This window comes from Pongo pygmaeus, chromosome 1 (assembly GCF_028885625.2).
Source record: "Pongo pygmaeus isolate AG05252 chromosome 1, NHGRI_mPonPyg2-v2.0_pri, whole genome shotgun sequence".
Taxonomy (NCBI): Eukaryota; Metazoa; Chordata; class Mammalia; order Primates; family Hominidae; genus Pongo; species Pongo pygmaeus.
The window spans coordinates 67758837-67772492 of record NC_072373.2 but is presented as its reverse complement, the minus strand read 5'-3'; positions in this window follow the sequence as shown (position 1 = coordinate 67772492).

Genomic DNA, 13656 nt, shown 5'->3' with positions numbered 1-13656 from the left:
GCTAGCCAGTTCTTCTAGCACCATTTATTAAATAGGGAATCCTTTCCCCATTGCTTGTTTTTGTCAGGTTTTCAGAAGATCAGATGGTTGTAGATGTGTGGTTTTATTTCTAAGTTCTCTTTCTGTTTCATTGGTCTATGTGCCTGTTTTTGTACCGGACTGTGCTGTTTTGGTTACTGTAGCCTTGCAGTGTAGTTTGAAGTTGGGTAGCATGATGCCTCTAGCTTTGTTATTTTTGCTTAGGATTGTCTTGGCTCTACAAGCTCTTGTTTGGTTCTATATGAATTTTAAAATAGTTTTTTCTAATTCTGTGAAGAATGTCAGTGGTAGTTTAATGGGAATAGCACTGAATCTATAAATTGCTTTTGGCAGTATGGCCATTTTCACAATATGGGTTCTTCCTATTCATTATTGATGATTATGTTGTTTTTAGGGAAGACATCATTCCAGGGCTTCTTTTATATCCCTGTGGCCCTGTTGAAGCTGCAGCTCTTCTGAACAGCAATTTTCAGAATGTGATCCAGAAAAGCAGGTTTCACTGTCCCCGTGGTGTTTTTAAGGCATGGTTTCAGAGGAAAGAGGCAGGCAGCAGAGACATACCTCTAGGTCTCTGAGTCTGAATATCTGGAATAGGGTTCAAATTCTGAAGTCCATAGAGCCTCTGGAATAAAGTGCAGAATGTGGCAGATATGTGGACATGTGCTGTTCTGACAAGAGGATCCTCGGTAGCCATCCATTCCTTGAAGGGGCCATGATCCAAAAAATGTTGAGAACCATTGGCATTTGGGGAGGGCATGGGATGGGGAGAGTAGGTGAACACTTAAAATAGCTCCCATAGCCACGTTATCAGTTGGTGCTGCCACTAGCCCGCATCCCAACATGGTTGCTCAAAATATCCCAAGTGTCCATATGGTACAGGCTTTGAGCTTCAGCTATCTTTGGCAAGAAAGTACCTAATTCTTCACTGATTGTGAAGGAGCCTGTGGAGATGGAAGTTGGAGCTGGGATGAGTGTGTGTGTGTGTGTCCCTCCCATTCCCAGCCTCACAGCAATTGTACATTTATTGAGCAGTTACTAGTGCTAACACTATGCTAGCATGCCACACACAATGCCCCAATTAATGTTCATCACATCCTAACGAAGCAGCTACCTGCATTTACAGATGGAGGATACAGAGCCATAGGCAGCTTAAGGGCCACAGCCACACAGTTCCTACATAGTGGAGCTGCAATTTGAGCCAAGGTATCAGAGTCTGCACTCTTAACCACTAACACATTAGATTCCCAAACACTGTCCCTCAGAGCCTGCATGCTTGGCCTTTGCTTGACTCTACCCTTATTTCCTCCTGGAAACTCTTAGTCCCTCCTCCCCAAGGCTATGTGACCTGTGTATCTGTGGTCACTACAGTCATTCCCCCAGAAGGCATTCTTCTCCCTCAGCCTTGCTGCCGAGAGAGATGGTTCCCACCAAGTGCCTGCACAGTCTCATCACCTATTCCTCATCCAGTCTGGACAGCCTGTTTTCCATCATGCTTTATTTCTAGAAACCGTTAACAACTGAGTAATTATCAGACACCTTGGGACTTCCACGTTAAATTGCCCACATGAGTCCTCCTTGGTTTTCAAGACACACTGGTGTTGCCATCTCACTGGTATGGGATAGGCCACCTAGTGGTGAATGGGACCAGGACTGGCCTGGAGGCTACATCAAGAGACAAGGTGTACACAAGCCCCTTATGTCCCTGAGTCACCTACCCTGATACATCCTCCAAGCCATCTTAAGAACGCTGTTTTGAAGTGCCATGTGCCTTTATCTATGTGAGACTTCACTATCCTAATGAGTGGCACATAGTGGGTGCAGATCAGGCCTCAGATCGGAATCCCAGGTCTTGCCTATCCCACTGGTCAACCTATTGCTCAGACTCCAAGGGACAAGAATCCGTTTTGTTTCCTGGGTGTGTTTCCCTTTTGACAGCACAAGCACATTTACTGTCTCATTTAATCTTTCCAACACTCACTGTAAGGACCACCAGGCGTGGAGAGTGGAAGGCCCTTTCCCTAAGGCCACATCCTTTTCCTGCTTTTAGGAACTTTTGAAATCTGTGTCATTCTGCCCAGTTCCTTAGGCATGGAAACAAAATAGGTGTTCTTTTATGTATTTGTTATTATTTGCAAGTCTGCCTCTAAAATCTGGCAATTCCTCTGAGCTGCTGACTGGCAGTAGTGAAAATAAGGGTCTGCCTGCCTGTCTGGGAAGAGGAAAAAGCAGAGACTGAAGGAGGAACACAAGGCATCTGGGAGAGAGAAGGGCATTTCATGGGCATGGTGCAGGAGCTCATTTGTGCCTATCAATGACATGGACTGCATGGGTGGAGTGGAGTGACATGGTGGAACATGAGCCACACTGGCCTATGTTCTTCCCCATGCTCTGCTGCTAGCTGTCATCACAGCACTCTGCCTGAGCTGCTTCCAAACAGTGTGAATGGTTGGTGAGGTATACCATCTAATCTTCTTCTTGCCCTAGCCCTTCATCATCCTTGAGGAGGAGTGATAGAGGCAGTTAAGTGGCCAATACATGGTGGAGACTTTAAATATTGTTTTTCATGCAGGCATCAAACTTTGTTGAGTATGAATACACATGCAGAAAGCAGAATTGGACAGGAACTCAGTACACAATCTTGAGTCAGAAAGGCCTGGCTTTAAATCCCATTTCTGTTTGTTTGATGATCTTGGTCCATTTACTTCTTTGAGCCTCATGCTCCTCACCCATAAAATGGGAATAAGAATAATTTCATGATAGGGTTGTGAAATAACCTGAAACCACATTTTAAAAGCATTTGGTCTAGTGTTAGCTGTATAGTCGTTTTTCAATAAATTATAACCCTTATTGTTTTTATCCTAGAGCTATTGGGAGCTTGCTGATATCTTTACTTCATCCCTGTTCTTCCAGAATGCTAGCCCTTAATTACTCTGCTTCCAGAAGGGTGCCATTCTCTGATTCTGGTCTCCTAGCCCCAAACATTCCCACTGAGAGACTGATCAAGCAGCCTTTTTTGAGGCCAATAACGTTCCTAGAGCAGTGATGTCATAAACCTGAGTCTGTCATCACATGCTACACTTGGCACATGTGGCAATCAATGACAGAGTGGAAGGTTTGTGCTCTGGATGGGATGACATTATAAGGCAATGATGTCACATGTCAGTACTTTCTGGCACCCCCTGCAGAACAGTGCCAGGTAGAATGCCTTCCCTTCACTAACTCAACATCACCTGCCCCGGTGAAGACTGCACAGTGTAGTGATGGAGCATACAGGCTGTGACATCAGGCTACTTGGGTAAATCCTGTTTCTACACCCTGCATGACTGTGAGCAAGTTGCTTAACCTTTCTGTGCCCCAGTTTCTTTATCTGTAAATTATGGCTAATAATAATATTTAATATCTAGCTTATAGAGTTGTTGTGGGGTTTAAATGAGATGATGTGCTTTGCAGACTACAAGGGGTGGACAAGTGCCCAATCAGTATTAGCTAGCAATATAATATGGGGTAGGAAGGCACCTCTGCCTCCTGTCTAAACAGCAGAGAACCCACCTCTGGTCTCCACTGGAACCTTTTCTTCAAACTTTCTGAAGCCCTTACTGTGTGGATGAGCTATAACCAGGTCCTACTGAGGCAGTGGTCTCTGGAGCCACTTCTGGAGCTCACCAGAAGACCAGCCCTTTCCAAGCTTCTCAAGACCTACATTGTACTATAGTGACCCTGGCCAGATGACCCCGGAAGCCCCTGGCCCAGGCCGAGGGAGCATAAGCTGCAAGCAGTGGGATGGGCTTCACTGCAAGTAGTTGGATGGGTTCACGGAACCCTCAGGGTACAAGAGGCTGAAGATTCAAATTGTCTACTGGCATAGCAGCATATTGTCTTGGCCCACACTGACTACCACATCTTTCAGGGCCACAGAGACTTCAGGCCTCCACTCCTCCACATTCCACCTCAGCCTTGGGACCTTGTAGAAAACTGAGGAAGAACACCACAAATGAGACTTCTGGGAATCTTCTATACCTTAGGTTTACCTTCTGACTTTGCTGGTCCTTCTGGGCTCAGGGATGGAAGGTCTGGGGAGGTTAGAAGGGAAGATACTGCTTGTCTTTACTTAATAAACACATTGAAAAAGAACCCTCTGATCTCTTGTATCAGTGGGAATCCCTTCAACTGAGGCTTACCAGAGCCCAGGGACATGATGAAGCTGTTGGAAATTTAAAAACAAAGGCATCGACCTCAGTATTTTCAATGAAGAGATCTAAGAAATTATCTAGTGCAGCCCCTCTGTTTTACTGGTGTTGAGACTGAAGTATTCATTTATTTGTTCCGTCATTCACCAAACATTTGTTGAGCTTTACTATGTTAGTGTTTTTCAAACTGCAGGACACAATCTGTGAATATGACAGGGAATCACTTTAGTGAGCCACAACCAACATTCTTTTTTAGAATAGAACAGAAGACAGTAGAATATATCAAAGTGTCTCACACATAAAAGTATAGTTTCATGTAATTTTTGTTTTAGGTTTATATACATAGTCTGGGGGTATATAATGAAGACTGTATCTCATAGTCTGGTTTGCTCTGATTCTTGGTCAAACACAGTTGAAAAACATTGTACATTGCATCAACCCTGCTGTACATAAGAATAATCTGGGGCCAGGTGCAGTGGCTCATGCCTGTAACTTGTAGTCCCAGCACTTTGGGAGGCTGAGGCGGGAGGATCCCTTGAGCCCAGGAGTTCGAGACCAGCCTGGGCAACATAGGGAGACCTCACCTTCACAAAGAATTTTTAAAAATTAGCTGGATGTGGTGGCACGCACCTGTGGTCGCAGCTACTCAGGAGGCTAAGGCAGGAGGATCAATTAAGCTCAGGAGGTTGAGGCTACAGTGAGCCATGATCAAACCGCTGCACTCCAGGCTGGGCAACAGAGTGAGACCGAGTCTTAAAAAAAGGAAAAAGAAAAGAAAATTTTCCTCTCTGTTCTTAGAAGAGAGAAAGAAAGAAAGAACAAAAGAAGGAAGGGAGGAAGGAAGGAGGGAGGGAAGGAAGGAAAAAGAAAAAGAAAGAAAGAAAAGAAAAAAGAGAAAGAAAGAGGCAAGACAATACAGAAAAGAAAGAAGGAAGGAAAAAGAGAGAGGAAAGAGAGAAGGAAGGAAAGAAGATGAGGGGAGCGGGGAGAGGAGGCGGGAGGGGAGGGGGAAGAGGAGGGGAGAGGAAGGAGGGGATGGGAGTGGAGGAGAAGGGGGAGGGGGAGGGGAGAAGGGGAGCGTAGGGGGGAGGGGAGGGGGGAGGCGAGGGAATAGAGGGGAGGGGAAAGGCGGAGCAGAGGGCAGCGGGAGGAGGGGAGGGGACAGGGGAGGGGAAGAGAGAGGGGAGAGGGGAGGGGAGGGGGAGGGGAGGGAATAGAGAGGAAGGGAAAGGGGGAACAGAGGGGAGCGGGAGGAGGGGCGGGGATGGGGGAGGGGAAGAGGGAGGGGGAGGGGAAGAGGGAGGGGGAGGGGATGGGGAGGGGAGGGAAGGGGGAGGGGAGGGAATAGAGGGGAGGGGAAAGGGGGAGCAGAGGGGAGTGGGAGGAGGGGAGGGGACGGGGGAGGAGAAGGGAGGAGAAGGGCGGAGAGAGGAAGGGGAAGGCAGGGGCCTCACCACCGTCCGGAATTCTCCCCCATATTCCCTGAACCTTGTTTACCGCCTTGGGCAGGTGCTGCCTGTTTCTCTCTGGACCAGGCTGGAGCCTCCCGGCTCTCTGGCTCCCCCTCTGGCTCACTGGAACATTGCCGCTGGGAGCCTGGCTTCCAACACAGCTGCGGAACTCCTGGCTCCGCTGTCCTCCCAGGTCACACCACCTACATGCGCTGGCCAGGGTACAAAGGGCCTTTTCTTTCCAAGGCCCCCATCAAAACCACACGCCTCTTCTCGCAGCTGTCTAGCTCGGCTGCCTGAACACAGAGGTAATTCACAGAAGATGTGGAGGGGCGTTTGAGGTTTCCGTAAAAACATACTCCCTTTTCCTTTTTCAACTGCTGCACTGAACGTAACCAGAGAGGACCTCTCTTCATAGCACTCTGGCCACGGGTGTGAAGCAAGTTTCTTGAAAGAAATTTCCTTTAGGGCTGCTGGAGTGCGGCATCCCTCTGTAGGTGTGGATTCTCCTGGCAGGATGAGCTGTGGCCTGGTTTTGCCTGTATTGAACAGTGAGCATGTCTATTCTTCGAAAAGACCATGAAAACCTCTGGCAAATCTAATGGGGAGTGGGGGCTGGGTGAGTTAAAAAGAAATAAAATATAAGTAAGGTATAAAAATATAAAGGCATACTTTGAGCAATTTTATGTCATCAAGTTTGAAAACATCAATGAAGCAAATTATATCCTTGTACATATGTAGAATTGAAATCTTACATTTGGAATAAAAAGTATCAACAATCTGCTGATAGCTGGGCCTCATCAGATGAAAGTGCCTGGGCCAGACCCAGTCCTTGGCCTTGCAGAGACAAAAACTCTATTTTGACACGCTTCCCCCACCCACCTGTCACCATCTCCACCCCAGGTGCCCAGGCTAGTTAGGGAAGGGCAGAGGTGTGAGGGCCCCAGGCATGGCTACTCTGGAGAGCAAGCTTCTGCTCTTCAGCCAGGTTTTCTCACTTAGGAGGGGAGGGAGGATGAGAGATGGCAGAGGCACTTTGCACAGTGATGTGCAGTCCTTCTTTACCAGGAAAAACGGGACTGCCGAGGATCCCAGGACATTCCTGAAGGCTCACCAGCCTGGCTCTGTGGATAGGACAGTGTAGACAAGTTGAACTACAGCACCAAGAGCACTGAATCAGAGCTGGGACTGGTATCAGGAGCCTGGTGCCTCTTCTGCACCCCAAGGACACGGCTGTGTAACCGGACCCACGTTCAGCTGCTTGCTGCTGCAAAGCCAGAGGCAAGGGGTGCTGGGAGGAAAAGCAAAGCCAGCAAACCCAGAAGATGGCAAGCTAGCATTCTAAAGTACCATCTTATATTTTATAACTTACCATAGAGTTTTTAAAGGGATACGTGGTATAGGGGACATGTGGGAGTGGTACAGGGTACTGGACTTGTGTGTCTTTTTCCAACGGCTATCTTGGTTAATTGCTCATCAGGAGGTCTGGTTGGTATTAGCTTGATTTTGGCTCAATTATTCACAACTCCCCCTAAGTGGGAGGAGTGGGGCACCTGGATTGTTTCAATATTAGCCTCTGGGATTTCTTAGGTAAGAGCATAATTAGATAAGCATGCACTGGTGAGGGGACTGTCTAGAGAGAGAAGGAATGAAGGGGTAAGAGGGAAGGGAAGGAAGAAAAGGAAATGGGTGATTTTTAAAGCAGAGGTTCCCGGTTATAACTGCACAGGGCCCAGTTACCTGTGGCTCTGGCTGCAGATTTGCTCTCACACAACCTATATGGGCAGTACTGGGGATAGATCTAAGTTCTCACTTTGCCAAGTCCCTTTTCCTGGACCCTGGCAGGCCATTCTCCTGTTGACACATCTTCCACTGTAAAGGTTGCCCCTTAGTTAGTTAGCACCCAGCTATAGTTTCATCCCAGTCCCAGTGACACTGTTTCAGCACCTTCAGTGGACTTGGGGGCTTCCTGAGCCTCTTCAGCTCTGTGTTTCTGGGCCACACACTGGCTCCTTGGGTGGTTTACCCTCACCCATTAGGATTCTTCCTCTTAAGAGATGAAGACATTGCCAAGCTTCAGAACAGCCTTACTGTAGCCATCTGTCTGCTTAGTATAGGTTGAGCACCACTAACCTCAAAATCCAAAGTCTGAAATGCTCCAAAATCCAAAACTTTCAGAACACTGACATGATGCCACAAGTGAAAAATTCTACACCTGACCTCATGTGACAGGTCATAGCCAAAATGCAGGTGCACAACACACGGTTTATTCAGAATGCCTCTTCATCCTAAGGGACCCACCTCCTGGCCCCCCACTGCTTTGGATGTTTCGCCTCACCTAAAAAAAAAAAAATTACAGCGTTCAGTGACCTTTTCATCAAAACACAGCATCGTAGCTGAAAGCCTGTTGTTTGTTGCTGCTGTTGTCTGACAGCTGATACAAGTATTCTGGTGATGCTCCTGTGCTGCTTATTTACCCAGACACATTATTTTTTCATTGTATTAATAATGTATCTTTTTTTACTGTTTAAGTACTTATGTGTAAATAAGTATAGGAAAATGATTGCTTATTGGTAGCATCCACATTTAGAGTCAGGAATGATGATGATGCCAAACAACCATGTATTGTCCACATGGGTGACTGAGATAGTGACACCTGTGCTTTCTAATGGCTCAATGTATGCAAACTTTATTTCATACACAAAATTATTTAAAATATCGTATAAAATTAACCTTGGAATATGTATATAAGGTGTATATGAAACATAAATGAATTTTGTGTTTAGACTTGGGTCCCATCCCCAAGATATCTCATTATGTATATGCACATATTCTGAAATATGAAATCCATAACATTGCTGGTTCCAAGTATTTTGGATAAGGGATACTCAACTTATATAATGAGAAAAGGCAGGAGTATGGAGTACAACTTTGGAGTCAGAAGGACTTGGGTTCAAATCCCTGCTCTGCCACTTGCCAGTTGTATGACCTTGATGAAGTTCTCTGGCTTCTCTCAGGCCTGTCTGTGTAGGAGGGGTGGTGGGGTTAACAGCGCCTCTCTTATGGAACTTCTGTATGTGTTATGCAGACAAACATTTCATCATCACCTTGCACAGTGCAAGAGCTCAATGCATAACAGCTGTTCTCAAAAAGTAGAAAACATGGAGAGACTGGTAGCTGAGAAAAAAAATGAGAAAAGAACTGCAGTCCTTTTGTAGTCCTAGTTTCTCTATTCAGGACTCAGCACTTGATGATGTTTATGGGTCTCTTCAAACATGGCTTCCAAACTGAACATGATGTTTTGGGTGCAGCTGGTCTGACCATTATGGAGCAAAGAAGACTTGGCTCTTCCTTATTTCTGGTTCTCTCTTGGTATCCCAAAAACTTTGGCCCTTCTGGTGGGCACAACCACCTAACCCCCTTAGTGTTAAGAAACATCCCAAAGCATTTTGTACATAAGCAATGGTGATGTCACATCTCTTCTATGCTATTTTTGGGTAGCTGGACTTCTCTTGTGAGTTGAATTTTGATTTGGGGGTACAAGATGTTATATTAGGGACCAACATCTCTGAAGGGAAGGGGGCTCAACAGAATTGGGTCGAGGAAGATGAGGCCCAACAAAGCCTCAGCCAACCTGGCAGAAAGCTTTGGAGAAAGTTTCCTTGGGCAGAGTGCCCAGCATTGGGCTGAAGAGGCCAGCTGTTTCAATATCCAGGTCACCAGATACAGGAGGCACTGGAAAGGCTATGATCTTGGACAAGGCAGCTCTCTGCAGTTGAGGCAAACTCTGAAGGAGCTGACAGCTAGAGGGTGTCTGCTGACTGCATTCCCCACAGCTGCACAGCAAGTGCTTCTCTGGAGGAAGATTTGGGCAGCACATCTCCATGTGTGTACCTCTGTACCTGGGTGTAGCACCCACAATTCCCACTTCAGCCCAGCTGCAGAGGCCAATGCTGTCCTATGTAAGAGAGGCCTTTTCTCTCTTACTGCTTCTTCCCCACACAGGCCAGCTTCTAGAAACCCTTATCTACACATGCTCTCTCCACTTTTTCTCATTCCATTTACTCTTCAAGCCTGTTACACTCTAGCTTCTACCCTCCATCTAATTGAAATTGCTCTAGTCAAGGTCATTGACCTCCATTTAGGAAAAGCCAAAATACACATTTTTTTGTCCCTTACTGATACTCTCAGCCTCAGTAAACATGGTTGGCCTCTCCCTCCTTCCTCACTTTCCTTTCCTGGCTTCCTCATATGATACTACACCCACTCTATGTCTCTTTTCTACCTCTTCTGTCTTTAAATGTCGGCATTCTTCAGAATTTGGCCCTAAGTGCTCCATTCCTCTCCACTCCTCTTCTATCTCTTCTGTTCTCTCTCTTTTCCTCTTCTCTCTTCTCTTCTTTAATATTTTCTTCCCCTCCCATTTATCTCCCCTTTTTCCCTCTCTTCTCCCCTCCTCTTCCTTTCTCTCCTCTCCTCTCTTCTTCTCTCTTCTGTTTTCTCCATGTGTTCTCTCTAAGTGGTTTTATTCATGCTCGTGGCTTGAAATCTCACCTATATTCTAAAAACCACCAAAAATATATCTCTGAATTCCAGACCTCTATAATTCAACTGCCTGGTTTTACTCATTAACATCCTAAACATAATCATTCAAAACTGAATCCCCCAAATCTACTCCTCTTTGAGATGTTACCATCTCAATAAATGACACCATCAGCAATCGGCTTGGTTAAGTCAAAATCCTGGGAGTTATTCTTTTACCCTGATTTTTTTCACCACCTTGTCTGTTGGATCAGCTTGTCGTATTGATTTAATCTCCAAACTGTATACTGAAGTAATTTACTTCTCTTCACCACCATTGCCACTTCTCTAGTACAAGCCATTATCACCTACTTCCTGGAATACTGAAGTTGCCTTGTTATTGGTCTTCATGTGAGCATTTTTGCTCCCCTGCAATCCATTCTCCACACGACAACCACAGCAATCTTTTTGTAAGTTATGAATTTGTTCAATATATATTGAGCACCTGCTATGAGCTTGATGCTGCTCAAGGCCTGGGGATATAGCAGGAAAAGAGAGAGGGGAGAGAGAGAGAGAGAAAGAGAGAGAGAGAGATAAAAGAAGAAGGAGGAGGAGGGTGGGGAGCAGAAGAAAGAGGAAAGAGAAGAGGGGAAAAGGAAAAGAAAAAAAGGTACTACCTTTCTACTTCCAAGGAGTTCACGTTCTTGCCAGGACACAAAAAAAATAGGCTAAAGAGTGCTTTAGAAGGTGATGAAAACTATGAAGTGCTATGGAGACAAATAAAGTGGGAAGTGGGTGGTAATAGGGCAAGAGGATGGGAAGTGAGTAGAGGGTTATCTGGAAAGACTCTGATGTGACTTTCAGCAAGTACCTGAAAGAAGTGAAGGAGTAAGCCATGTCACTCTCTTGTTTGGGGGATGCAGGGAAGGGAAGAGAGAGAGTGTTCTAGGCAGAACAGTAAATATAAAGGCCATGAGTTCAGATCCTGCCTGGCATGTTTGACGGACAGCCAGTGAGGCTAAGGGAAAGACAACAGGAAAAGAGGACAGAGTAGCAAGGGCCTGATTGTGCATGGCCATGAAGATTATGTAAGGAACTGGCTTGCTCTAAAGTCAGATGGGAACCGTTCGAAGAGTTTTGGGTAGAGGGAGGCATCAATTCATTCACCTGACAAATATTTGTTTAGTACTTACTAGGCACCAATTTAAGCTTCAGGGTTTTATCAGTGAACAAAACAAACACAAATTGTACCCATCAGGAGCTTATAGAACTAAAAGCCTATACTATAAAAGAAGAAAGATCTCAGATAATGACCTTAGTTTCCATTTTAAGAAACTAGGAAAAAGAAGATCAAATAAACCTAAAGTTACTAGAATAAAGGAAATGATAAAGATTACAGTCAAAAGGAAAAAATAGAAAACAAATACAACAGAAAAACAACGATATTGGCTGGGCATGGTGGTTCACACCTGTAATCCCAGCACTTTGGGAGGCCAAGGTGGGTGAATCACTTGAGGTCAAGAGTTTGAGACCAGCCTGGCCAACATGGTGAAACCCCATCCCTACTAAAAATACAAAAATTAGCCGGGCGTGGTGGCATGTGCCTGTAACCCTAACTACTCTGGAGGCTGAGGCAGGAGAATTGCTTGAACCTGAGAGGAGGAGATGCAGTGAGCTGAGATCATGCCACTGCACTCCAGCCTAGGCGACAGCAAGACCATCCCAGAAAAAAAAAAAGAGAGGGAGAGAGACAGAAACAATAACAATGGAGCCAAAAGCTGATTCTTGAGAAAATCAATAAAATTGAAAAACCTCTGATCTGATTGATTAGGTAAAAAAGAGAGAAAACACATCCTAAATTTAACCATCAGGAACAGAAGATATGACATCTCTATAGATGCTACAGATATTAAAAGGATAATAAGGAAATGTTATAAACAACTTTGTCCCTACACATTTTATAACTTAGAATAGTTAACTTGCCACCGGGCACGGTGGCTCACGCCTGTAATCCCAGCACTTTGGGAGGCCAAGGCGGGCGGATCACGAGGTCAGGAGATCGAGACCATCCTGGCTAACACGGTGAAACCCCGTCTCTACTAAAAATACAAAAAATTAGCCAGTCGTGGTGGTGGGCGCCTGTAGTCCCAGCTACTTGGGAGGCTGAGGCAGGAGAATGGCGTGAACCCGGGAGGCGGAGCTTGCAGTGAGCTGAGATAGCACCACTGCACTCCAGCCTGGGCAACAGAGCGAGATTCTGTCTCAAAAAAAAAAAAAGAATAGTTAACTTGCATATCCCTAAAACACTTCCTTGTTCTCCGTATTTGTCCATATTTGTTGAAGTTCTCTATAACTGTCTGTGTCCCTACCACAGGCTGGAGGTTCCTTCAGAGCAGGGACCAAATCTTTTTCCTAGCCAGTCCCCTGTGACTGGCCATAAAATAAAAGCACTATACTGAGAAAGGGCCCGTTGCCAAAATAATAGATTTTATCCGGCAAAAAGTGAGGTCAATGGCTGGGCGCGGTGGCTCATGCCTGTAATCCCAGCACTTTGCGAGGCCAAGGCAGGCAGATCGCCTGAGCTCAGGAGTTTGAGACCACCTTGGGCAACATGGTGAAACCCCGTCTCTACTAAAATACAAAAAATTAGCTGGGCGTGGTGACGTGCACCTATAATCCTAGCTACTGGGGAAGCTGAGGAACGAGAATCGCTTGAGCCTGGGAGGCGGAGGTTGCAGTGAGCCAAGATGGCGCCACCGCACTTCAGCTTGGGCTACAGAGTGAGACTCCATTTCGAAAAAAAAAAAAAAAAAAAAAATACCAGTGAGGTCAAAATGCAGGTGTCCCCTGAAATGCCATTAGAATTAATAAACAAATTCAGCAAAGAAGCTGGATAGAAAGTCAACACACATTTCTATCCACTAACAATATTTCTATCCACTAACAATAAGCAACATTAAAAAGAAAGTAAGAGAACAAATTCATTTACAATGGCATCAGAAAGAAGAACATACTTTGGAATTAACTAAAGAGCTGAAAGACTTGTACAATGAAAGCTACAAAACATCTTTGAAAGAAATTAAAGGAGACAATAAATGGAAACACAACTCATGTTTATGGATTGGAAGACGTATTATTAAGATGTAAATACTACCCAAAGCAATCTACCAATTTAATATAATTCCTATCAAAATCCCAATAACCATTTTTGTAGAAATGAAAAAATCTTAAAATTTATATGGAATCTCAAGGGACTCAAAATAACCAAAACAATTTTGAAAAAGAAAAAACAAAGTTGGAGGACTCACACTTCCTAATTTCAAAACTTACTACAAAGCTACAGTAATCAAAAATGTGATAATGGCATAAAGACAGACATAGACAATGGAATAGAATAGAGAGCCTAAAAGTAAACCCTTGCGTATATGGTCAAATTATTTTTGAGAAGGATGCCAAGA